Source organism: Coturnix japonica, chromosome 12, assembly GCF_054131305.1.
Source record: "Coturnix japonica strain WE chromosome 12, WE-NBRP24, whole genome shotgun sequence".
Lineage (NCBI taxonomy): Eukaryota > Metazoa > Chordata > Aves > Galliformes > Phasianidae > Coturnix > Coturnix japonica.
In genome coordinates this window covers 17,502,255-17,528,068 of record NC_140674.1, presented here as the reverse complement: position 1 = coordinate 17,528,068, position 25,814 = coordinate 17,502,255, and the positions used below count along the sequence as shown (strand labels likewise).

The 25,814-nt window shown below is 38.7% G+C and overlaps 3 long non-coding RNA genes across 16 annotated transcripts in view; 2 read left to right on the top strand and 1 right to left on the bottom strand.

Annotated features, from left to right (window-relative positions):
* Window positions 1-25,814, bottom strand: part of LOC107318268 (uncharacterized) — a 150,621-nt gene that overhangs the window by 18,419 nt on the left and 106,388 nt on the right. For 2 of the 14 annotated variants that reach the window (XR_014933330.1, XR_014933332.1), the window contains 3 exons: window positions 16,979-17,114; window positions 15,459-15,807; window positions 11,896-13,862 (listed from right to left, as the gene is read on the bottom strand). The exons of 2 other annotated variants lie outside the window; for them this stretch is intronic. This is a non-coding gene — a long non-coding RNA (uncharacterized LOC107318268). Of the gene's footprint in view, window positions 1-11,895; window positions 13,863-14,383; window positions 15,808-16,978; window positions 17,115-18,579; window positions 19,256-21,924; window positions 21,985-25,814 lie in introns of those variants that run through there. 10 more of the 14 variants (XR_014933333.1, XR_014933336.1, XR_014933341.1 and 7 more) reach the window with 8 other exon arrangements.
* LOC146758870 (uncharacterized) lies at window positions 1,168-4,673 on the top strand. The gene is made up of 2 exons (XR_014933345.1): window positions 1,168-1,305; window positions 1,773-4,673. It is a non-coding gene; the product is annotated as an uncharacterized LOC146758870 (long non-coding RNA).
* On the top strand, window positions 7,982-23,921 carry LOC107318266 (uncharacterized). The gene is made up of 4 exons (XR_014933346.1): window positions 7,982-8,092; window positions 14,151-14,213; window positions 18,304-18,512; window positions 22,210-23,921. It is a non-coding gene; the product is annotated as an uncharacterized LOC107318266 (long non-coding RNA).

The following is a 25,814-nucleotide window of genomic DNA, read 5'->3' as shown; positions in this document are numbered from 1 at the left end:
TGCAATGACTGTGCTGTGTAAATTAATACCAGATCATTATCTTTAGATGGCAGGCAGATGTTGAGGTTATGGTGTTTGTGAACCCTAAGCACATCTTTTTTTTCTGTGTGGATCAAGAGCAGTTGCTATATAAATTGAGGATCCGAGGTCTAGGCCTTCTGGCAGTCAATTGGTTTTGTAATTATCTTAGTAATAGTTCTCAATTATTATTCAGTAAAGGTCTTCTTTCCTCGTCTAATGGGTCATGGCACCCTCTAGGGATCCATAGATGGGCCAGTTCTTATTTTTCTCATGTAAATGACTTGCCATCTGTGTGCCAAACAGGTTCATCTAAGGCAGTTCTGAAAACTCTGTTAATTAGTATCAAAGCTGGAGGTTCTGACAAGATTGTAGAATTGTTTAAAATATTTTAAAAGATGGGCTTTGCTTTCTAAAATTATTTAGTCTGTTAGATGCTGTGGACAGATTAACTGCAATTCTCTGTGCAACAAAATGATTGAAAATCCACCCTTCTTTTTTTTTTTTTTTTTTTAATCTGCATGTAATCTACCTGCTCATCTCCATCATTTATCGTCATTTTAATTACAAGTATATAATTCCAATACCTGTCTGGTAGTGTTCTCCCCGGTGATGTTATTGTGCCTCTCCATCCTTCCATTGTACTTTCAGCAGGTGTCGTTAGCTATGAAACACTGATGCTCTTCTTTCCGCTCCATCTTAATGATGACCTCTTTTTCCTACCTCACTGTATTTATTTCTGCCTGGTGAAGTTATTTTCCTAGGCAAAATTATTAGATTCACACAAAACTTCTTTCTTCCTTTCAGTACATCGTGTTTACATTACAAGCTATGCTAACAATGAATAAAATGAAAAAGTTAACAAAACAGATAAAGTCATCATTTGCCTCTACTCTTTTGTAATAGCCATGATGTAATTGGCTCTGTTTCATATAAAATTACCATATAAATTGTGCCATCCAAATCTGCAACAGAAACAGCAACAGTACTTACAGTAAACGGCAAATCCCTGTTAATTATTGATAGCCCAATGAGCAAACCATTATCATTCATTCTTATTATTCATTATTAATAACTCTTATTTAGTATTCATTGCATAAGGATCAATTATGATTAATGTTCTAAAAATGAATGAACACCTCTGTTTCAGGGTCTTTTCCATTGAAGAAATGCCTTTCTGTATAAAAACACAGCAGGAAACAGCATGATTGTGCCTAAGCATCCAGTCCAGTGTTCTTACCCTTGTATCTGTAAGATGGTGGTACAAACTCCGTCAGAGGCACTTAGGTATGTTTTTTCTCTGGAAGCCATTACTTACAACTAACGCACCTGACTTGTGAAGTAAAGTGTGCTGTTAAGTAAAACCAGTGGGGTTTTTATCTGTTACCTGTGGATGTTCATGAAATGCCCTTGACTGTATTTGAAAAGTTTTGATCCTTTAGGATAAAGAATGTACTGTAAGCGTGTACATATGGTCTAGTTGTCTGCTGTCTTTATACCAAATTAAAAATCTAGTGGTCTTTTCTTCACTGTCTTTCTGTTTTTAGACCTCTTCTCAAGGCCAGCTAATTGCAACTAGGTGTAGCATTAGAGAATACTGATTCTGCTGGATGAGTGGCACTGTAGTAATACTTGTAGTAACATGCAATTTATTTCAGTTTTTAAGCTTTTGATTGGGCTTCTACTTGAATTTTGCTTGTACGCTTTTTTCAGGTGCTCAGTGCACTAATAACTCTATCATTACCCTCTTTTAGGTGCTGCTGCTACAATATCCCTTGTGTACTACTCTGAAAGATATTGCCTGCATGTGCACCTGGAATGCGCTCAAAAGGTGCTGAGCACCTTGGAAGTGCCCAGAGGCTTTTATGGTGAGTTTTGTTCAACAAAGCACAGAAGTACGATCCCTGCATGACAAGGTGAGTCTTGTCACATAAGTCACTGTGTTTCTGATTCGTTTCTGAGGGGCAGTTAAAAGTAGGCACCCGCAGTTCCCTGGCACACAGTAATTTCTGTGTATACACACTTTGCTTGACATTGGCTCTCCGCCGTCTTTCCTGGGTGCCCACTTTTGTACTTAAAATACCTGATGTGCTCTGTGTTTTTCCATGAAGTGCCAGTTCTCACCAGCTGTGGTTTTCCAAATACAGAGACGCACTATAAAGCAGCCAACTGTCTTGTAAAAAGATACGAGTTCTCTGCCAAGGAGAATTTAGCATATGATTCAACTGCAAATATAACACAATTTCAAAGAAGGAAGAGAAAAGAAATTCAAAATGTATATGAATATGATATATAAAAATATTTTGATATTTCAGAAGTTCACACTTTCCTTTTTTCAAACAATGTCTTATGCTGCTATATATATATATATCATAGCGAATGTCTGATATTTTTTAGCAGATAGGAATTATTCATTTTGTTTGTAGGCATAAAGTAGCACGTGAACCATGTAATTCAGTTAATGCTTTCTTTCTAGTGATGGTGTGCATTACACTGTGATACAGCCAGAATGATTCCAGAAAGTCTCTTAAAGGTGAATCCTAGCAGCAGAACAAAGGGCAGCAGGCTGGGTTGCACAGCAGGCCATGTGATGGTGACAATGATCCTATAGTGCTGACTATAGTGCGTGGGTTAATACCATGTGCTTTGTTTCATGCTTTACACCTTTCTTGAGGTTGTGCAAGGGCAAACCGAAGTGTCACTTTTTAACCACTGCTTGCATTGCCCAAGGGAGGTGTCTGGTATGCTTGGTTGCACAAGCCTTACTTTCATATTGAGGCATTGACACATCTTAAGTAGGAGTAGTTTGATCTCTGTCTCATCATTAGCCCTTTACACAGCACTGATAGGCAATTCTCCCATTGCCTCAAAAGGCAATTAGCTATTGATACTGCCTGTTTTACAGATAAAGAAAATACTCAGGCTGTGTTTCAAGAAATGATCACTTTTAAACAGTCCGTTATTCAGTTTCGTCATGCAAAACTCTTCATTGAAAGGCTCAAGCGTTTGCACTTGGTTAGGATTCATATCAGAAACAGTTATTGGAGGAATAGTTCTCTCTGTCATTCCAAGCACCCTGGCAGAGAGGGGATCTTTAAAGAACAACATGCTTTAAGGGCCATCTGATTGTAACAGTTGCCCATAGTTGTTTATCTGATGTGTACATGTGTAAATAAACCACCTGTCAATTAGTGTACACTCAGACCCTGCAGCTTCCATTTCTTCTTCATCAACAGAATCGCTAGACATTAATAGCAATAATCATTTTTTCCAAGTGGTAGTTACTTTCAAGGTGTTTAATTTTCTAACGTAATCTATCTGTAACTAACCCTTATAAAACACTTCTGTTTTATAAGAAAAACACAACAACAGAGCTATAGAAATAACATTTGGGAATGGAACTGGAATCTGCTTTTATTGAAAACAGTTTGTGAAACAATTAAGCTATTTTAACTTCATCTTCTAAATATCAGGGTTATAAGGAAGACAGTCAAGAAGCTGCTGACATTAAACATACTTTTATGATGCAGCCTAGCTAAAAAACCATATTCTTCTTTAAAACAAGCAAGCAGATCAAGGAAGGAGTTTGGTCATAGAGAAATCAGCTTTACATGCACTGTAAACATTACTTAGGCAGCAGCATGCCTGGTTCTCCAGATAAAGGACAAAATGAAGCAAGGGATATCATGAATCTCAATTTGCTATAAATATAAAGTATTCAATATCCCCAGTCTCTTTTTTTCTTTCTTGTTTTGTTTTTAAGTGAAGAATTACACATATTTTGATCACTTTGCTGAAACCTCAAACATAGAAGTACAGCAACAATGAGACGTGAAAACTACAGCAAATGCCTGCTGGAAAGAATCTTTGTTGCTGGGGCAACTGCAAGAGCTTTCACTATTTTTTTTTCACTAACATTTGCAGTACTTCCCACCTAGTGCAGGGAATGGTGGCTGTTTTACATAAACATATATTTAAGGCTTAAAAAACGCCAACTTTGAAGTGAATCCAACTGATATTGTTTATAGAGGAACTGGAGTGTCAAGGAAGTAGCTGCCTGTTCATCATCAGCTTGCTGCGCTAAATCTGTTGAATCCAGACTTAACCTTTTTTGCTAGTTGAGGTTAATGTAACTGAAGTGCAGTGCATTCCTTTTCCATCTACCACATATTTGTCTGTGTATGGTATCATTATGAGTTTCATCGCAATAACCTTTGCAATTAAATATTTTATTTAGCTGAAAGTAACCTGGGAGATTTTACATCTGCAAAACACATTTCATCATGAAATGAAAGCATTTTGAACATGAGGTGGCCATAGGCAAATGCCAGAATGTCTGATTTGTAGGTGATAAATAGAGTATGATGTATTCTTTTTGATAAATTAAGACTGGTAGATAAATCAGTGGTAAAAAAAATCCTAGTTAAGCCAATATATAATTAACTGTGTAGAAAAGATTATTAGATTTTACCTGAAATTCACTTTTCTATTCAAGGCTTTCTAGTAAGCAGATTTTGATAACCAAGGAAAGCAGAGCAGTGCAGTTTGTGAATGCCTTGTGAAAACTGCAGTGCCAAGGAAGCATTTCAGGTTCTTACTACAGAGGCAAGTTCAGTAACCTGGTCAACTTTTCTGGGAGAAAAAAAAACTGACTGATACTAACCCAGCCTCCCATCAGAACATGTTTTGATGAATGATAAGTCAGTAGGTTTCCACGTACAAATGAACATGGACACATGGAAATAGAACTGTTGGTTCCTTTTGTAAGGGCTCAAAAATGAATATATGTGAATTCCATGTATGCCTCTCAATCTTCTTGCAACTAACACAGTATTGCCATGGTGAAGCATCACTGGGAAAGCGGTGCAGTGCTGCTGTCCTCTGCAGGGCTCCTTTGCCCTCCTTGCTAGCAAAAATGCACAGGTTCTGCATTTCTGGGGAACAGAATTGAGTAAAAGAGAATGTGGTGTCAAGGACAAGGAAGGAAGTCCTGAGAGTGGAGTGAGTGTGGGGATTGAATTGATTACTAACTCCTGAGCAACTTTAGATGTAAGAATTGAGGGGTTGCTTTATTCCTCCTAAAAACTCTGCAGGTTCATACACGGTTCTTGCATTTACTGTGGTATATTTTATAGTGTTAACAGTGAGAAAGAAGCAGATTGATCCCCCTTCACTCCTGGCAGTATGGAAATGACTATGGCAACCTGATCCAGCACTGAGGGCTGGGTATGACAGCAACGAGCTCAGACTCAAATAGCTCATCTAATCTACAGTCATAATGAGCTCATCCACCACCCCAAGCCCTTCCGAAAGGCAGGTACCCCTTGTGCTCAGCCCGCCCAGTGGTACGGCTGCTGCCCTCAAGGCAGATGCTTCATTATGCCGACAAATGAACTCAGAGACTTAGTTAAGTAAGGGCACGAATGATAAAATTAGATTTTCCTGTTGATCTATTCAGACCAAATGGTCTTTGGTCATGACCAATACTTGAGCTAGTCACAAATGTTTAACAGCAGTGTCTTGTGCTAGAAGAATTACAGCATTTTTGAATTGTTCTTGGAAATACGTGAGTTCCAATAAAAGCTGTAAAGCAGCTTGATTTAAGGTGAAGGAACTCCAGACTGGACTTAGCCTGAAGAGTTTAAAAGAAAAGACTGTGGAGGAGAGAGAAAAGAGATCCAACAATTACTGAACTTAGGATGTAGAGGAATTAAAATACAAGTATTATTTATGCAGACAGAGTTTTGACATGTATTCAGGGAAGAAAATATAATTATACATTACAGAAATTACTGTATAAGAAAATGAGCAATTTCATACGGATATACTGTGTAAAAATTGAGGTGCAATATTTGTAGTTAAACATTTGATAAAAATGAAAGCAGTGTATGTATTTCTGTGCAAATGATCAAGGTGACCCTGATTTAAGTCATTCAGAAAGAGTACGTCTAAATATGTAAATCAGAGAACAACTAACTTGAGTGGGGGATATCAGAGTGTCTGTTATCTCTGAACTTGAACATATGCTCATTACGGTAATTCTGTAGGCTACTCAGATCAGCTGTTGGCACATTGCAGTATTTCGCTTTGATTTACATCTGACGTGTGATTTCATCCCCATTTTCATTTTGTGTGTTTCTCTATGACTTGATGCCAAAGTGCCACTTGAAGGAAAATGTCTTAGAGGTCGTGTTTGTTACTCCTTCCTTCCTCTCTCCTTCCTTCCCTCCTTCTTTCCCTCTCTCCGTCCTTCATCATGTATACCATTACTTTTTATCCCTTTCAGAATGGCATACTTTTATACTTTCTTCATTGGATGCTAATATCCATGTCTATATTTGAATGAAAAATGTTGTGCTCAGCCTAAATACCAAGCTTTTTAAAGCTCGTAATCATTCCTCTGCTGATACCATCTGTCAGCTTAATCTTTACCTCCCAGAATTCAGGGAAGAGGGAGCCTTCAGGGAACAGAAAATTTGCCCTCTCCCTAAAGTATTTCTCTTGGCAAGTGAAACAGAGAAGGGCAGAGAGTGGCAACTCCATCTATTTCGTACATTCTCAATGTCCTCTCACATTCATATGCCCTAAAGCTACAGCTTCTTGGCTTTTCCTGTTGTTTAAAAGGTGATTTGAAACTTCTGCTGAGAACATGCTGCTCTTAGTTTTATGTGTCACTGACATATTTCTCTAGGAGACCTTCTAGCCTGGACTTTAACTCAGGACCTGGCAAGTGATTTAGCACTTATTTACTGAAACATGCGTGAGCCTTAAAACCATCCGACAGCTCCAGCGCAAACATCTGTCTATTCAAAAGATAACACCCTGTCAGAATGCCCTGGAGCAGTATCTCTTCCTTTGGTTTGAAGCTGAAGCAGTTACAGCTACAGTAGTTAGACAGCAAGTATTTTTTGAAAGATGACAGCTGGGTTGTCAGACATTAATGCTGTACTACACAATGTTTGTATGTTACAGCAGAAATGTAATAAGCAATTATTCTTACATTATCATATATAATGCTGCCAGATCCCTGTCTGAAAGGTAAGACAAAGGTCTTGTGGTCTTTTCCACTTCTGATGATGTTATGGAGTTTCCATCAAGGGTAACTGAAATCTGTTTTCACTCATTATATGAGGAACTGTCAGCTTAAACATCTGCCATAGGAAAGAAAAAAAATACCAACAAGTAAAATCTCCAAGGCAGAATTATCCCCAGCATGAGAAAATCAGACAAGTTAGTTACTGTAACTGCTGGTGATGAGAACTTAACTTCCTCATCAGTAGATTTTGTATATAGAGTAAAATCATATTTACTTAATCTTCAGCACTGGAAGCTTCCTGCACATTTCATTGTATTTCACATATGTCATTTTTACACGGCGCTACTAAGAAAATCACTGCATTTCAAAGTACCTAAGGGATCCCTGGGTACTGCTTCTTTAGATCTGTATTTGTCTTGGGACACAAAAGAACACAAGTCGGGAGAAGGATGAGCAAACACTCTCGATAACTTCCTCACTGAGAAAGAAACAGAACAATGTACTGGAAAAGAGATACCTGAAGTTGCTAAGGCAGAGGTGTGTGCAATCATAAATGAAGGCTTTAATAGAGAAAAATTGTTCTTTATTTCTTATGCCACAAAAAATAGGGGACAAAAATGATCCAAAACAATCAGCAGATAATTCTCTGACATCCAATTAAATTATAGGTTTAAGTAAACTCATCAGTTAGACAGCTAATCAAATTCATAGATATGAGCTAGAAATGCCTTTGAAGTAAAAAGGCCAGGAGCTGAACTGGTAGGAGGAAAAAATGCTCCATCGTGGACTTTGAAAATATCATCTCTGCCTCAGTCTCCACATCTCATTCTTTCATTCTCCCCCAGGGATACACTATTTGTCACTACTGGAGAGTGGCTAATGGTGTTGACCAGCCCTGATGTGGCTCTTCTCATGCTCTAAATTACAAGTCTAGAAGCTCAAGTGATTCCATTGCCAGGAACCCACGGAAGTCAGTCAAGCTCTGAGGAACTACTATATCATTTTAACAAACTGCTGAAGGAAAGGAAAAGCTTAGAGGTAAGAAAAAAAAAAAAAGAAAACAAAACTTTTAAGAAGTTTTTCATTAACTCGGATACAGAGTATTAGAAATTCCATTTAAAATACTTGGGTACTTATGAAATATTTGTACTTTCAAAGAAACAGCATTTAGCAATGACTGTCTTGACTTCCAATACAGCATAGCTGAGAGATACAGGAGATGTGGCTCTGATAGACCAAAGTAGTGCATTTATTTGAGCCAAACAGCTTCTCCAAAAGCATGTTTTTGTTTGTTTTTTAAATCTTAATCTCACAGCTCCGGTTCTTTTGCTTTCAGCAAATCAAGTAGTAACTCAGCTGGACAGGAAATAAAAATAGTTACTCAGGTCAAAACCAACACAATGAAATAAATTCACTGTCAAGTCGTGTTAAGAAAAATTCATGCATTTCTCCATCCATGTGGGAATGGTGCAACACGAAACTGCCCAGTTGTTTTTTGCAAAAATGAAGGTCTTAAGCAAAATGGCAACTAAGCAGAAACATTACTTATACTCTCAACAGAAAGAAAGATTGCCGAGGTCACCTGGAATCAGTCCTGGAAGCAATAGTGCGTAAATATCAGGTAAATTTGTAGGTCACAAAATATTGTTTATGATGTTAAGCAGGATCTGCTTCCCATTTCATTATGAGATAATCAAAACAGCAGGAGATTCTGTTCCACATCCAATTTTCCAAGCTCAGAGGTAAAGAGGATCGCAAACGGACACCCAGCTAGAGGTTCAGATCAGAGGTTCCTGAGACCTCCATGCCAGGACGCCACTTCTCAATTAGGGCTTAGGTCTTATTCTTCCCCTTAGTTGACCAGTGTTAGACCAAACGTTGCATCACACATACAAGTGTACCTGTAATTAATCCATACTGTAATTCCATCTGCAGTACTGTTAGCTAAATAACATGAACATCCTTTTACCAACATGGGTTAAATGCTTCCTGTCACACAGATGAGTGTTTTCTGCACTCCCTCTGCCTCTGTGCTTCTGTCCAGCCTGCATTGTTTTTAATGCTTCCATTGAAACACATTTGACTGTTTCCCATGGGAAAATACAGCACAGCAACCACACAGCACGCATTTGCTGTCAAATCATTTTCTTTTATTTTCCTTTGATTTTATCAGTCCTACTTACCCACACCTTAATAGTTCTTTTCTGTGTACTTCAGCCCTAAAAATTTCCTATGCAAACACATCTTTCAAATGTCTGCTGGCTGCTTTCCCTGCTTCAGGTTTTGGCCAGCTTATATCTGAGTGATCTTGAATTTCTTTCTTTTTTTGTATGTTAGTGCTTCAAATTCTGTGGTTAGAATTTTTGTGGCCTATTTTATGCTATTTTTTGCTACTCCTCTGGGGCTCCTTCTTTTTAAGGGATAATTTCTTATTATAGTCAGTCTGTGATCTGCAAGCAGAGGTCCAGGCACAAGAACAATTTGCAATTATTTCTTCACAGCCAGAATTGCAATAATAGTGGTGTTACTGGTTTTTAAAGAAGCTTTTTCTCTCCCCTGTGGCTATCTGCAGTTTCACCTAAAGTTCCTCAGATGTAAGTTGTGTTGTTTTTTTTTTCCCAGTTAATACTACCATCAGGAAACTGGAGAGCTCTTTGAGTAAATAATCTTCCTTTAAATCTCTTTGTCCTTGCACTTGGATCATTTATTTATTTGCTACAGATATAATCACAGAGATGCAAAACCTACAATATTTCAGTCTTTTAATTGGCAGCTAGGTTAACTAACTGTCTGCAGTCCTTTAGAGTACTGGAGGTGATGCAGATACCTGAGACACCACAGTGAGAATATTCAGATTGGAAAAATTCCAAATGGACCACTAAAAAATACATAATGTTTTTGCTAATAAGTAAAACTTGGTCATACCCAGTGATTCCGTAGTGGAGATTAAATTATAGCCTAAAAGTTAGTTGGAGTAGCATGACAAGATATATAATCAGAAGGAAATACATGTAGTAAAATGAATAAGGAATAAGGAATGGATTAAACAGATAATAGGGTGAATTATGAACCAGGCTCTGACTTTGTGGTGTGCTGCTTGAATGTCACTGTGCAGTGATACATTTGTCGTGTACTGTTCTGCTAGAGTAGAGGGGCCTGCATGTCAAACTTTGTCCTGAAACAGGTCTGTGCTTGGAGGTGGGTGAATCTCAGGTTTCATCTTCTATACTGAAGTTTTACTGCAGGGAATGGAGTCAAGCCCATATCCCTGGGTCCGTTCAGGCTTCATTAGGTGACCTTTCTGCCTTTGCAATCACCTGTATCTTGTGGGAACGCAGTCATTAATTTAAATAATCTAAAATCAAAATAATAGCATGGCATCTGAACAACTGTCAAGGTAGGTAAATGCACAAGGTTTATAAAGTTATCTTGATGGAAGGTCCCAGAGCTGCTTAAGGTGTGTTTGAAACTCATGAAAAAACTGCTCTTTTTCACCTAGTGCTAGTTTGAGTATTAGGTCACATCAAAGTCATGAAGTATTTGTTCACAATCAGAGCTAGATGTGATGCCAGGCCCTGAGGAATGAGACAGGAATGAGGGATTAGGACTAAACTGGCACATCTTCTAGTTGTCAGGGAGAGAAAGACAAACAGCAACTCCCAGGTTGGGAAAATGATAATTTCTCACTCAAATCCATTCACAAAGGACGATCCTCCATGCCTGTTTAGCAATTAATATTAGCCTCCACGCCTAGTTGGGCTTCAGTCCATTACTAAACTGTGTCCAAATTTCGGGTTATTTTCCCTAATTATTCACTGATTTCTTGAATAGAACAGCTTGTCAAGTGGCACGGTTAGAATTTGGGGGTGATTAAATATATATGGCTAAATTCCCCATGTTTCTCAATTCCACAGTTCCAAGAGGTAGAGGAAAAGCACCTTTAACAAACACATTTTCAAGGAAATTATAAATTTTTGTGTTATGAGTAATGCAATATTAAACACATACCTCAGCTCTGGAATTTTGTCTGCATCTTTGATGTCAGTGATCAAATATTCATTCCCTTGATTATTCAAATAATTAGACATTTTATCACTTTCTTTCAAAAGCTCAGAAGTGAAAAGGCAAATTCCTTGAAGGGGTGTTCAATATTTAGTTTACTGTCAGAAGAAGAGTCGTTAGGCATGAGGATGGTGTGATGGGGGAAAAAAGTGTTTGTTGCAGAAGGCCTCAGACTTTCAAAGTGAATGCTTTGAAGTTTTACTGTGTTGGAGGAAGTTCTTGCTCAGAAACTACAGGCCAGGTCCTCACCTGAGGATGCTTATCATACTTCCAACAGTTTTAATGGAAGGAGAGCCAAGCCAAGCTGGGGAGCTCTGGTCCTGGATGAAGGGTTTAGTCAAGCACGCCCTTCTGCTTTGGCATAACTGGTCTTTAGAGTCTGTTTTGTGAGGAAATTCTGCATTTTGCCCTTATGCAGAAGAGGCAACAGATATGCATAAAAATAGACTAACAGCTCATGTATAATTAAAACTGGATACATACATTCCCCGATTCCTTCACGAACAACAGATTCCGACACTGGTGAAATCCCATCAGTTTTAAGGTTATAATTTAGCAGTGGCTGAGAAAGTAACATATTTAGATCTCTATTATACTTAATTGCTTCAAGCTTTCTGACTATTGTGTGGATGTCATAGAGGATTAGAATGAAATCAATTCAAATCTCATGCATAATGTGCAAGAAAATTTTTGTTTGTTATAATTCCTACCATTTCTTATTAATTATAATCAAGATAGAATGTAGGCTGCAGTTGTCTTGTAAATGATAAATACAAAGATAGCAACAGTGTTTTTATTTATTTATTTTGCTCTGGATCTAACTTGTGTAAATCGTATCTGTAAAGAAAGAACAATGGGAGCTTGTCAGTGTCTGTGCACTGCAGAAAAGAGTGCATTTAGAAAGTAAGTAAGTATGCACATTATTTTTATTGAGGGATAAAATTGAAAAACGCCTTGCATCACTTTCAATATGGATTTTGGCTATGGTTTTGTGCTCTGTGCTTCATGTGCTTATGTAAGCATGAAGAAATGTCTTCTTAAAAAAGGAGAAATAGGTAGTTTGACTGAAACAGTATTTTTTTGGTTACATTGTGTCAAGTATTACTTAGAAAAAAGACTTCAGCACAAACCCTAAAATGAAATACTGCAATACATACTTATACATGAGATATTAACACCTATACCTTCTTTTGGGACAGGGCATATCCATTATAGCTAAAACACTGACACTAAAGTAGTGACAAATGGGAAAACACGTATATGTACATATATGTAGATGGTATTTCCTATCAAAGACCATAAAGGCTTAAAATCTCACCTCACCTCCTTGTGTAATTTTACTACTCACAGACCCACAGGTTGCAGTAACACTGGTGAGACGTGTTCAGAAAGAAGAATAGCAAGTGCTAAACTGCAGTACTGGCAGATACAAAGAATTAAAGATGTGATCACTTTTATTTTTTCTTGTTAATGCGTGTTTGTAAGGTACCTTTACAAAATAGTCGAGTAATTTCTGAAGGAAAACAACCATATTCTTTTCTCTGCTCTTCTTTTCCTTCTGTGCTGGATCAGAAAAATTAGATTGCAGTTGTTGTAAAGGAATTGAGGAGAAAGAGGACAACTGGGAGCATTAAAAGCTGGCAAGTGTTTTTCCTTTTTTGTTTTGTTTCTCTTCAAACTCAAAAGGATGTAACCTCACTGTGTTCTTTCCCTCAACAACAATATTCCATTCATACCAAAAGAGTCCAGTGTTTCTATCAGGCTCAAACAGAACGCTAAAATGATTCTTTAAGCAATATATAAAATATCGTCTTATGGTGGCCAAACAAGTTTCTGTGCCAGCAAAATAATGCACTGTCCCTCTCTGATGGATCATTACTAAACAGCATGAGTTCTGCACAGATGATTGTCAGCAAAATACAAGAAGTGACTGGCAGCACTGTGCTGGGCCATACATCCAAAGTACTCCATGAAGACACCACAAGAGACAGAGAAAGTAGGTACAAAGTCAAAGACTGTATTGTGGAAGGTCTCCCTTGCCACAGGACACAGCATTGACTCTATTAGAACAAAATCAGAGCCAATTTATATCACACAACATAAGGCACAAAGTCATGACACCGAGTGTCTCATTTATTGTCAAATATTTATCTATCTCCTCTGTAAACAGTGCATCAGTATCAAAGGTGACAGTGCTGAATGGAGATTTAGAATACATTCCATGTATAGGTTCTGCTTAGGATGTGGGAGCAAAGCGTTTGCTATGGAAGCAATCAGCAAACTACAGAAAAGGAAATCCTACAGAAATCTTCTTCTAATATTTTGTATTAAAAAAAATGTAATTTCATAGCTCTCAAAGTGACTGTTAGGAAAGATTGTTCTAGAGCAGACCTACCAAAACTGCTGAGCACAGCTTTTATATTGTTGTATTAATGCAATTTATTTACTGTGAAATGTTCACATTATTGAATCCTATTTTTCTACCAGCTGGTCATAATGTGAAAAGCAAACCACCCAGCCTAAATAAATAAAACAGTACCATTATGCTGGTATGTCAGAAGGTAGGCTATTCTGTATAATGGAAATGCAAATATGGAAGCAATTGTTACTTCATGGATAAATGAAACTTACAGAGAGATGGTGCAGTGTTGTGTTCTTTTTTTCTCTCTTTTCTTCTGGTAATCATTAGGTCATCACATACTAATCCATCCTTTGTTTGCCATATACCATGCATTGTAGTGCCCTGCTGTGATGGAAGAACATAACTTCAAAAGGGCTTATGAACATCTCCTTTCTGATCTAGTACCTCTGTGACCAGAGGCTATGGTGCTGAATTACCAAAGGTCTCCACAAGTTATTTCACAGACACATCCCTGGGCTGAAGATTACTTCAGATAGTAGCTGTTTTTCTGTGGGCCTCTTTTTCATCTTTGAAAGTATTCTCAGCACAGAATACTTTATGGGCAGCTCTCTCTACTCTGAACAAGTAGCTGATGACTGTTTACTCACTGTGTCCTCTCTGTATTTTTTGCAGTCATTTCAAGGCTCAGGAATTACCCTAGTTAAGATTGGGAATGCCATGATCTCAAACAAAGCAGTAAGTATATTTCTTAACATTTTCATGTGTTTTTGTGTTGTTTTTCTAGACAAGCAGTGAAGCGAGCAGCTGAAGTGCAGGAGGAACTGAGGTTTTTTAACTTGGAGGGATTGTGGTATCAGAAAGGGAGGACTGCAAGGTGAATTTCAATGTAGGAGGTGCAGAACTACTGGGGAACAGGAAGTGAGGGCTCTGAGCTGGGCACTGTAAAGTGGGGTTCTGGTAGTGTGGGCTCGATGGTTATCGTGGTAATCCTACTGTAATCCTAGTATACACCCTGACCTTAAGGAAAGCAGTCTGAGAACAGAATATTGTCTGCTTACGCCCCTGACATCCTTGACTTTGCAGCTCTCAGTTAAGACCTGCTTGAATAAGCAGCTACATTTCTTGGTGCTTATCCAAGGTAACTAAAACCAAAACTTTTGCAGATCACCTTTTACATTAAATCTCTTTTCCTTAGGAAACAAATTTGCACTTCAGCTTGGCCTATGCTCCATAAGTAAGTATACAAATCAGGACATTTTTCTGATTGAAAAGGCACACAGAGATTGCTCCAGGCTGTTAATACCATGCTTGTGTGGAATAAGGAGAGATAACCAAGAATTTACTTTGCAGAGCTCAAAACTGATAATGCACGCAGCTGAAAAAGTGCTGTTTTTTCAATTCAGCGCAACTTCATAATCACTTATGGAAACAGCAGTGCTTTGTAACATTTTTAGTGACATTTACAAGGGTTCTGACTAAAAGTTGTAAGGGCAGGAACTCAGTTCCTGTATCGAGGCAGCATTATTTGAAAATTATCTGACAAACCACATTAAAGCTATCTCAAATATCTAGACAAGAAAGGCAAAGAATTGTAATTTCAATCCAGAGCTAAAGCCAAACTGAAATAAGTTGTTCCAAAACAGCTTCCAACCTAGAACTTTCAACCTTCTATTCTTAATAACTTTGAATCTGAATTTCATTTTATCTTACATCTGCATCTGCTCCTTTGTAAATGACAGAAAACTTCCCATTATTTTTAACGGGCCAAGTGATGTGTTATGGACAAGGTCATACAAGTGGCTGAGCATTTGCAGAATCAAGATATGAACATATTCACAGTTCATAAAGTCATTGTGCCCTGTGTAATGACACTTTGCAGGCACATCTAAGAGGGAGATGGGGTAAACGAGACTGCTGGGTTCTGTGCTGAATTATTTCAGGGTCCTTTTGAACAAACCTACTCACCTGAATGGACCATACCTGTGAAATGATTATTTCTGTTAAATTCTGTTTCTTCTGTGCATTCTATGAAGGCTTTTCTTTAATTCACTATGGTAGAACCAGCAGTGTTCCAAGACATTTCTCCTTTCATGCTTCTTAAAAAATCCTTTCCTAAGTTAGAGGTAAGAAAGTCTGTCTTTATCTCCAGGATATGAAAGCGGGAGATAGTCCTGTCATACAGATCGGTTTTGCTTGCCTGTCTGGAGTTCTTATTACAGTTCCAGATCCTCCACAGAACAAAGGAACAGAAAGGGAAAGTCTGGACAGCATTCCCTGGTGCCTGCTTGAGGTCCTCAACTTCTGAATATTTCAGGCAGCATCTCTGTCTCTGAATGAAAGTGAACAAATGAAAACGTGGAATGAGTTTTCAAGGACAGGATTGGTGGGAAGATTTATCATGGTATAGGATAGCTTTCTGGTGAAAAGTTATAGCAAATTAGCCTGAATATAGTACTTAAATATATGGTACGGAGCAATTCCAGGGAGTTATGGCAATAAGCTAAGTAGCCTATGAGACTTTTTCATCTGGACAGTTTGGGAATGAATCTCTGATTGGTTTCTCTCACAGTATACTCTGTAGCTGGTAAGCAAGGAGGAAGAAAAAGTCAATATTTGCTTTTAAAAATGTTCAGAATGTTTTGTACTCTGGCCACTATGTTATCCTATTCTCCATGTACATGATATTATATAAAAGTTACCCACTTTCCCTACAGTGCTAAGGAAACAAATTTAATTGTAGAAAAAAATAACAGCAGCTTGGAGGTAGTGGCAGGAAAGTGCAGGACAAAAGCTGAAAGGAAGAGGGAAGGAAGACGAAACAAAGCACATCATCTCATCACTCCCCTAGCTGCCATAAGAGCAATCAGCGCAAGAGAACATTTCTTTCTGGCTGTGTTCAATTTGCTGCAGTTTAAAATGTCTCAAGTGATGGGGAATATTTTCTCACTACTTATGGAGAAGTTAAGAGTGTGTCAGTTCAAACCAATAAATATCTGGTTTGACGGTGACATTCACAAGTTTCCTGCTCCACTGAGCTCAGTACACAAGTTAACAGCTCACATTCCACAATCAGTTCCTTAATTACCTTGTCTTCCCCCCAAAGATTTGTCAGGAAGCCATCTGATGATATCCCAGATAGATGTGCTATGCCAATGAAGCATTGGTTTGACTTTGACATGCTTTCTGGGTTACTGAAGATGCCTTCCTGGTAGGAGGAGATGACTCAGCAGCTGCTCCAGTGCTTGTCCTCCCCACCCTAAAAACAGTTCCCTTTAAATGCATTTCCTTAAGGGGTTATTCAAGTTACTCATTGTACATTCAGCAGAAAAGAAGAATAAAAATCTTCCCCCAAACAATGTTCTGTATTTTTGAAAGCCGTTTTAGGGTAAGAACTATATAGTATCTAGGACAGAGTGGAATATAAATTAACATGGAAAGGACAAAAGGCGCTTCAAGAGGGTGAATGGAATCCAGAATTTGTTTCGCAATGAAATTCTTACTTCTTAAACAGGCCCATGCTCTTCTCCCTTCTTCATAGATTTTCCACTGAAAATTTTTTATTAGCAGTCATGAGGCAGAGAGTGAAGAGACCCAAAGACCTCGTTGCTGTGTGAATTCACATTATTTTTAGCTCTCCTGCATGAAAAGTTATGAAGGAGAAATTTTAGGCTTGTAGAATGATACCTCACCTATATGTGAAAATAATTCCTTCCAAAGTGAATCCTTATGATCGCATCAAATTACTATATTAAAAACCATAATAAAAATACCTTTTCAAGCAAGACATTCAAATGTACAAAATATAAATTAATTCTCAGAAAACCAGCTTGAATGAAGTCTGCCTTAAACCTGTTCTGTGGCTGATTATACCTGCTTTGAAAAATTGTCTTGTTCATATCTACAATCACACTGGCACAACAGTAAAATCCTCAAGCCTTGGCTGCAGCCATGGCACAGAAATTAGATAGAAAACTTTGGAAATAAAATACAGTCTGATTTTGTTAACGTGCTTTTCTCTTGAGCACCTGGAGGAAAAGTTAAACAATTTGATACGTTCTTGGCAGAATAATTGCCTAGTGAATAAGTGAAGCAGAAGGGGGCATCTACGTTTGCCCTGGTAGAGCTGCATAGAAATCATACAAGCAAGCTGAGGAAATATGTACTGGCACTAATCAACACTATTACCAAGGTGGCTGCAAATACACTTCCCTAAGAAACTGAAGACTCAGCTCTAAAGGTAGGATGGTCTTTCTGACAGAGGTCTGTCAGTTCTTTCATTAACTTAAACCATGTAAGACTGTACTCATGCATGAATTGCAGTGCACGTTGAACTATGAAGTGTAGCAGCATTCATGAAGCCAGAATTAAGATTCAGAATGGTTCTGATAAATTAAAAAGCTGGTCAGAATTCAGTGAGATGACATGCGAAAAAGTGGACAGAAGCAGAAATTTCACCTGCCTATATATTAACAGCAATTTAGTATGTGATACATCCAAAGAATTGGACAGGCACGAACAGTTACCGCCCATAGAAAAATGTTGCTCCTGTCCTCAACTTTTCACTGCTATCAACAGAAAGGAAACAGCACTGATTTTCATAAAGTCTGAATTTGAAAATTCACACAAACATTTTCAATTCTGAAAGTATCCAAGAAATTTAACTTAGCTTTCTTTGGTTATTGAATAAAGGGACAGACAAAATATTGTGACTGAAGGGCTGGAGGGCTCCCCTGTGCAGGAAGGGCACGTGGCAGTGATGGGGCAGCCACCAAGTGTCCAGACCAGAGAAGGACCCAATCCATAATCAACTTTTGTATATTTACAGACAGGAACAAGCAGAGCTGAGGGAAAAGGTTTTGGCCCTTCCACCTCCCATGACCTCCAGCACTTCCAAAGTGAGCCAGCAGGGGAGATGAAGCAGGCCCCTCCTTCCAGCAGATGAGAGGAAGAAGCAGAGGTATCAGTGCTTCAAGATGTGACATCCTCACTGCTCACCAAGAAAATACATACTGAACACAGTTTCTTAAATTTGAGGTAAACACAAGGTTAAACAGACATTAGTCAAGGTTATTCAGAGTAAAGCAAGTCCTTTCTCAGTATAAAATGATAAGATTAACTTTATTCTTGACACCCTTTTAGATTATTCTGTGATCACATGCAAGATTAAAGCATACCCTGCAACCCATCACCTACAGTGAAAATGAGGAATATAATCATGCTGAAGTAAAGCCAGCAAAACGTTTCTTAGGATCAGTAACACTTTTGAGATACTGAGAGTATGTGGATGTATTTATGCTGTACTGCATTAAGCATCTAAAGATGCAACGGAGGACAGATCTCTGCTTAGGCTCAGCCCTAGAAGAATGAAGATTATAATCTCTTTATTTTGCTTAGAAGGTACTTAGAAAGGCACTTAAAGCACAACAAATGCAAGATAAAAACTGTAATCCAGTTCTTTCTCAGGACATAGATCTTTACAAATGTTTGCTGCTGAAAAAAAATGCCATGGAACTTGTATAGAGCAATAAGGAAGCTAACGAGTGGAACATCATATATTATTCTTTACTTGAAGTGTCCACAAATTATCTACATTATTCACAAGGTTTTACACTTGCCATAGCAATCAAACAAAGCCTGTTGTTTCTTTCTTTTTCAAGATTCAGCCTACAAAGCCACTCTCATTACTGCTGAGGACAAGACATAAGAATTATGTAAGATACTACCTCCTACAATGCTGAACTCCACCCAGTTCTCTCCAGCCATCCTTTCCCATGCATCTGAAACACAATAGAGAGATTTAGGTGCTGAATTCCATATAATGTTCTTAATCACAGAATTAGAAATCCCTCTCCCGAGCATTACTTTTCTACATCCATCTTTTTTCCGCTCCTCTGTTTCTTTTGCTTTTCTGTTTTCTCCCCACTGTGACAGAGCTGGGTGGTCTCCCATAGCAGGCACAGGCGCTGAGGAAAGGATACTGCCTGGTGCTCTGTCTCTACATACGTATGGATCCCCAATAGCCCAGAAAAATACATCTGAAGAATTATCTTGAAGCATCTGTCTTTTCTAGTGAGATCACTGTGAGTAGACCTACCAAGAGGAATATTTGTGGACAAAATGCGTTTTAGAAAGCAAAGCGGATATTTTTAACAAAAACAATTACATTTTTTTGGCAAAAATAAACCTCATTCTCTCCAAAAAGAGCTTTAATAGCAATGCAGCCACTTCTTGGAAGCCTCCCTGTTTTGGTCAAGTTTCTTTCTCCTGGCAGAAGGATTTGAATAAAATGGTATAACAGTCTTCTCTCATCTGAAATCTTTTCCCACAGACAATATGTTGCTTGGTCTTGTTAATGAGTCTAATTAAGTCAGAATCTGTGGGAAAAAATGTTGCCAAGAATAACTGAAAACAATTATTTTCACACCACCTACTGAAAAAGATCTGCTGTTAAAATAGAGAAAACAACAATGCAGCTGGGTTGTCAGAGATGCTTATAGTTCTAAAATCCCCATAGCCATAAACTTCACAGTCCATGTACAGCAACAGCCTCTGCACAAGACACAAGGCAAAGAAAACAAGGCTATTTGCTGAATACAATTTGTCCTCAGCACTAGCAGTGAAACTGTCCATTCTTTACCTAAAGCAAACAGATTTTTTTTGCTTTAATGCGTGTCTACTCACTGTGAATTGTTGTCAAACTTGTCCTCTTGAAACTGCTAAGTTCTGTCTGCCAGAACCTCTGCCCTTTCAGAGAATGGAAGAAAGGCACAGTGGCTGAAGCTCATTTTATTCTTAGTATGTGTTGACTTGACTTAGCCTGTGCTATGGCTGTATTTGGCCCAGTATTTACAAGAGTTTTAACTTCCTTCTCTTGATCTACTGGAGGTTTGGGGTCCTGTGTCCAGTATTCTTTTATGCTTACCTGCTTCTACATCAGTCATTTAGGACTTTTCAGCTAAAGTGCTATCCTACTTGCTTTGCTAAAAAACCAGTCAAATTACATGTAGTGAGATACTGGCTGATAAACTAAGAGCTCAAGTGACTGCTTTGTTTCCCATTCTTAAAGGTGTAAGAAGTGCTTCTTCTCTCCAGAAGCTGGTACCCAAATCTTTTTGCCTTGAACAAGAGAGCACTGGGATCATGGAAATCATTACAGAATGTTGCTGCTGCTGGCTCTTTTAGCATTAGTTTAACCTGTACCCTGCAAGATTCCTGTTTATTTAAGACCTCCAAGTCTCTATATTACTCTTGTCAGCAGGGGTTAAGGACAATTAAGAACAAGGAAGAAGAAAAATTCACAGCCTTTTCAAGCCATCCTCATCTGTCCATCAAACCAGCCTTGCCCAGATCTTATGGCCTAAAGAATGAGAGCAAGACTTCCTAGCAAGGAAACTAACACCAAGGAAATAGAAATCCTTCCTTACATGAAGCAGCTTTGAATAAGTCCTTTCACTTCTCTGTTTATGGAATCTTTGCAAATTTGGCATTGATTTTCAAAATTTCTATAAATTAAGAGCATTCATTTCCATACGTTTTTATAGAGCTTGATATAATGCAGCCTTTTTTTTATTTGAGCTTACCAAAGTATGAAGAAATAACTAGAGGAGTCCTATAATTCAGAGTGGAAGTCAGAAGTACAACTGCAAGCCCTTATTTGTGCCTATGCACTTACTTCTTATCTGGTTCTTTCTTTAAGACATAGTCAAAATTATCTCCTGTTGTTGCACAAAAAATTAACCAAACAAATAATCCTGGCTTCTTACAACTGAGGAAAGTGCAAGGTACAAAACAAAGTGATGTATGTTGAAACAAGGAATCAAATACAGTTCATTATTCTTACAAGAGCACAATGACATACTTCCAAGTCTGGAGATTATTTACTTTCTGAACTATTTTGTAGGGAGTTGTTTATTACGGTCATATTCACAATTGGCCTCGGAGAAGGACATGGGCTTGGAGCTCGTTCAGAGTAATTTAATTAATCTTATTCAAAAAAGCTGCAGCCAACCATTATGACCCAAGTCAATACTAAAATGATTTCCCAAAACTCATTACAAAGTCACTTTCAGGAAACAACTGGTTGTTCCAGAACTCAGAGGCTAAACTATAAATCTGATTTTCTTTAAAGTCTGTATACGAGCATTTAAAAATAATAATAATAATAACAATGGTGTATTTCCATGTCTTTTAAATATTGTGGCTTGGGAGGCTGCTCTTCTTCTTTGGTCTAAATCCTCATTTATTGCTTTTAAGTAAGTTAATCTATTTGGTATGTTTGTTACCACATCGTACTGCCCAGACATATAAACAAAACTCATTTTATTTCAAGAAAATAAACACACAGCATAAATTTAATCTGCCTGCCTGCCTACCAGATGGAGAAAAGAACAGGGCCAAGTCACTGACAGAGTAACTGTTTAATCACATCAGCTTGATGTTGACTTACTTATAAATACAAACAGGTCCACTTGCACCCTTGGGATCTCAACGTGTTTTCTCCCAGTTTCTGAAAGTACATGCAAATTAATTCTTTATTCACTGTTCAGATCACTAGAGAGGAAATACCGTATTTATTACTGATGGTTCATTTGGATACCTGTATCATGATCCATGGAGATAAATGGCTCCTTTTCATAAACTGAGTCAACCTCCAGTTAAGTAGAGAAGTTTCTGTACTGTTTTGATGAACTTTTATTGTAAGCATTAAAATTTATGTAATTCCATTTCACAGACAGTGCCACTTCAACAAGATGTTTACTCAGAAACAATCAATAGGTGCCTTGACACTGCCCTCACCGGGTAAGGACATAGTCAATACCAACAGGTATATATCAGACTTTGGGTCATTTTTATACATATTTCTTCCAATGTAAAGTAGCAAAACCATTCCTTTGTGGAGTGAAAGAATACTCAGAGCAGCAAAGAATGCTGAGTATTTGTCTCAGAATATCAGTGTTGGCTATGGAATGGAGGAGTACAGTTCTCGTAGCACTGCTGACTTGAGGAAGTGCTACCAGTAAGAAAGGAAAATTCTGCCCTTCCAAAACAGCACTATAACACCCCGTCTAGTTCTTTATAACACTGTGGTGTCATTGATTTGATCTATCTAAGCAGTTGTCATATGTATGTTCTGCAAATCAGGTAAATAATAGTCGGGAAATATTAGGAAATGAGATTATGAGAATATTGAAGAGAATAGGTGGGTCAATAAAGTAATAAATAACTAGATTTTTCCAGAACAGCAGAAATGTCAGTACTTGCCTGCAATTACATGTAGCCAGGAACATTCTACATGTTTGAATTACTCTATCAAATATTTTGGTTCTTTATGGATTTTGCACTAAGCTCTCTATGGTGAATCCAAGTGAAGATAGGAGCAAGGAAGACACATGAGGATTCCAGCCCCTCTCATAATCAGAACATGAATTTAAAATGGCCAACCACAAAGATAACTATTAAAAAATCTTGGTAACACTTAGCTCTGTCAAAAATGTCATGAAGTGATTTTCTGGCACTGTGTTCCAGCACTACAGCTGAAGTGAGCTGAACACACTCTGCCCTGGGCTGGTACAGAGACTGGAAAACCAGCATGTCTGCTGTTTTGATGGCTTATTTTATTTCTTCCTGACTGCGACCCTTTCTGAACCACAGAGCTCTATTCAGGACCAGCAAGGGCTGAATAACTGTATTTGCTAGGCAGGTAACCTTCCTTACTCTGCCAGTCAATCCAGCAGAAGATCAAGTCACTGATCTCCTGTGAGAAAAAACACCTAAGAGACAAGTCAGACCGACACTGAGCAGATCCAAAAAGGCAAAATCCAAGAAATACAGTGAGATACCTAAATCTAAATATGTAATCCTGTATTCTTCCATACCTCTGCTGAACTATTGTTTCACTTGGGAAGTACTTAACATGCACATGGGCCTTCATGTTTGTCTTGAAAATTCCACTAGCTTTTAAAGAACAATCAGTAATTTTTACACCAACAGCATTCTTAGTAACAGTTGTAGGATCAAAGACTGGATTCAGCCTCCCGGTGCTGCTGCCAGCATACATGTGATGTATACTTGGGCACAGTGCTCACGCGCTGCACAGCTGAAGTGGGCACATCATCTAGATTTCCATTAATCTGGAAGCTCAGCGTGAGCTGCTGGATACTCATGAGCATGGAACAGATGCTCAACATCATCAAATTTAGTCTGACAAAGTTCCTGGCTAGAGAAAGGGAGCTTGTGTTGGAAAGTCATACAATAACCCTAAAAAGAGATGCTTTGAAGGACCAGTGCAATGCTTTTTCCAGCCAATTACCCTTAAACTGCCTTCTGCACAGTGCCCTGTTTTCAACAAGCCTGTCTTTACACTCATCCCTTTCTGAAATACAGATTAACACCCTGCTAGGCAGATAAGAATATTGACTGCAAACGTCTGGAGTTACAGATTAGCCTTTAGAAAAGAGAAGGAAGCAGTTGCACACACAGAGATACAGGCATGGGGGACTGTCTGGGGCCGTCTAAGTGCATAACCTCTTCCTTCACCTCACCCCAAACAGTCCCTGCTGAGTGGCTTACAGCCCTTTTGGTTTCCCAGGTAAAACCACACTTCTGCTGGGGACTCCAGCTGCATGAAGGCTTGTTTGTGTCGGAGCCAAGGCACTTTGGAAGGAAAGACACAGATGCTTCCTTGTCCCCCTGAGTTCTCAAGCCAGGAGCTGGACATCAGTGCCACCTCTCTGCACAGCACAGCTGATAAATGGGATTTCTGCTCACGGGTATCACTGGGCTGTTCATCTAGCATGCTGGCTGCCTCAGATAGCAGCTCTGAGCCATACAATTTGTCTGCTTCACTGTGCAGGGAAGCCTGTGCCCTAACACTGTTTTGCATCCATCCCTGGCACCTGGGTTCAGAGAGGTGGGAGCTGCAGGGAATGAGCCAGTTACTGGTTATGGCTGGCTGAGCCCAAGTGGAGGAAGTGTGCTACAGTGCCCGCTGTTGATCTCCAGCTAATGTAACTCAACTCATTTGTGCCAGTATCAGTAGAAATGGGCTGATTCACCCCATTTATTGTTTCTTTTTGTCTGCTTACTGCATTTTAACAACAGCCAGGTACAAAACCACCTGACTGGGGACATTAGACAAAAAGACTTTGAGCTCTTAATGTTTTGTTTGGTTAAAGACTAGCAAAGAGAAAAACTTAGACTTCTGATGGGAAAGCTAAAGCCCTGAACACTTAGCACTAATACCGTGGTTTTCAGTTTCTAAATGCTTTGCAAACATTGATTAATTATTCCTTTCAACAGCACTTGGTTATTTTCAGTTACTAGAGAGCATATTTACCAAGTTAGCTCCATTCGTGCACAGCACGTTGTTGGCAACAGGCAGGAGCGTAAATTGATCCATAACCACATGCTGTAATTTGCAGCAGATTTGCTTCACCAGACACCATCAGCACAGCTCCAGAGGCAGCCCAGAGGAGTGCCCGCCCCTCCTTGTGTCCTATGGTGGTGATAACCTTTGCCTTCTATGCTACACTGAGCAGAAATACCAAATCTGTTTGCTGCCCCACTTGGCTAATTGCACAGAAATGGATGTCAAACAGAAGCTTCCAGCTTGACACACACACACAAAACACAATAACAAATTTTGTTGCATATCATGCCAAATTATCCATTACAGCACAGAAGTGAAGGAGAATAGGCAAATGTTTGATAAAGCACGTGAATGAGACTGTCCCTGTGCAAAGGCAGCATTTCCTGCACAAGTAGTTGCTAAAGACTCAAAATACTCTTGTAGCCTATCAGGAATTTGCCAATAAATTTCACAAATCAAACCCAAACTCAACCAAACCAAAACAAACCAGCTGGAGAGAGAAATACGGACCATCCTAAAACCACAAAGTGCCCAGTAGGAAGGAATAAGCTCAGAATGCATGGCTGCAGGCAAACCTCCCTGCTCCACACAAGTCCCACTAAAGACCTGTACCAGTGCTCAGCTTCCTAAAAGAGCAGCTATTACCACTGAGTTCTTCTTTATTTTCACCTCCCTGTCTCTCCCTTCAAATTGCATTTCTGGCAAAGTTTTCTCTAAACCAATGTGCTTCCACTGGAAACGACTGTGTCAATGAACTGTGACAGACAACTGAGCTGTTGCTACAGGCCAGATAATACCTCCACAATTCAAAACAGGGTCTTGGGAAGCATTAAGCAATCACTTTTTAATTAGCACTGCCTAATTTTTTTTCCAGTGAACAGATATCTGGCATTTAATGCTGGAAAATGCTGAGCTGCCCATAACCTTCGGTAGACACAAAGAATGGCTGCCGGCACCATTTTATGTCA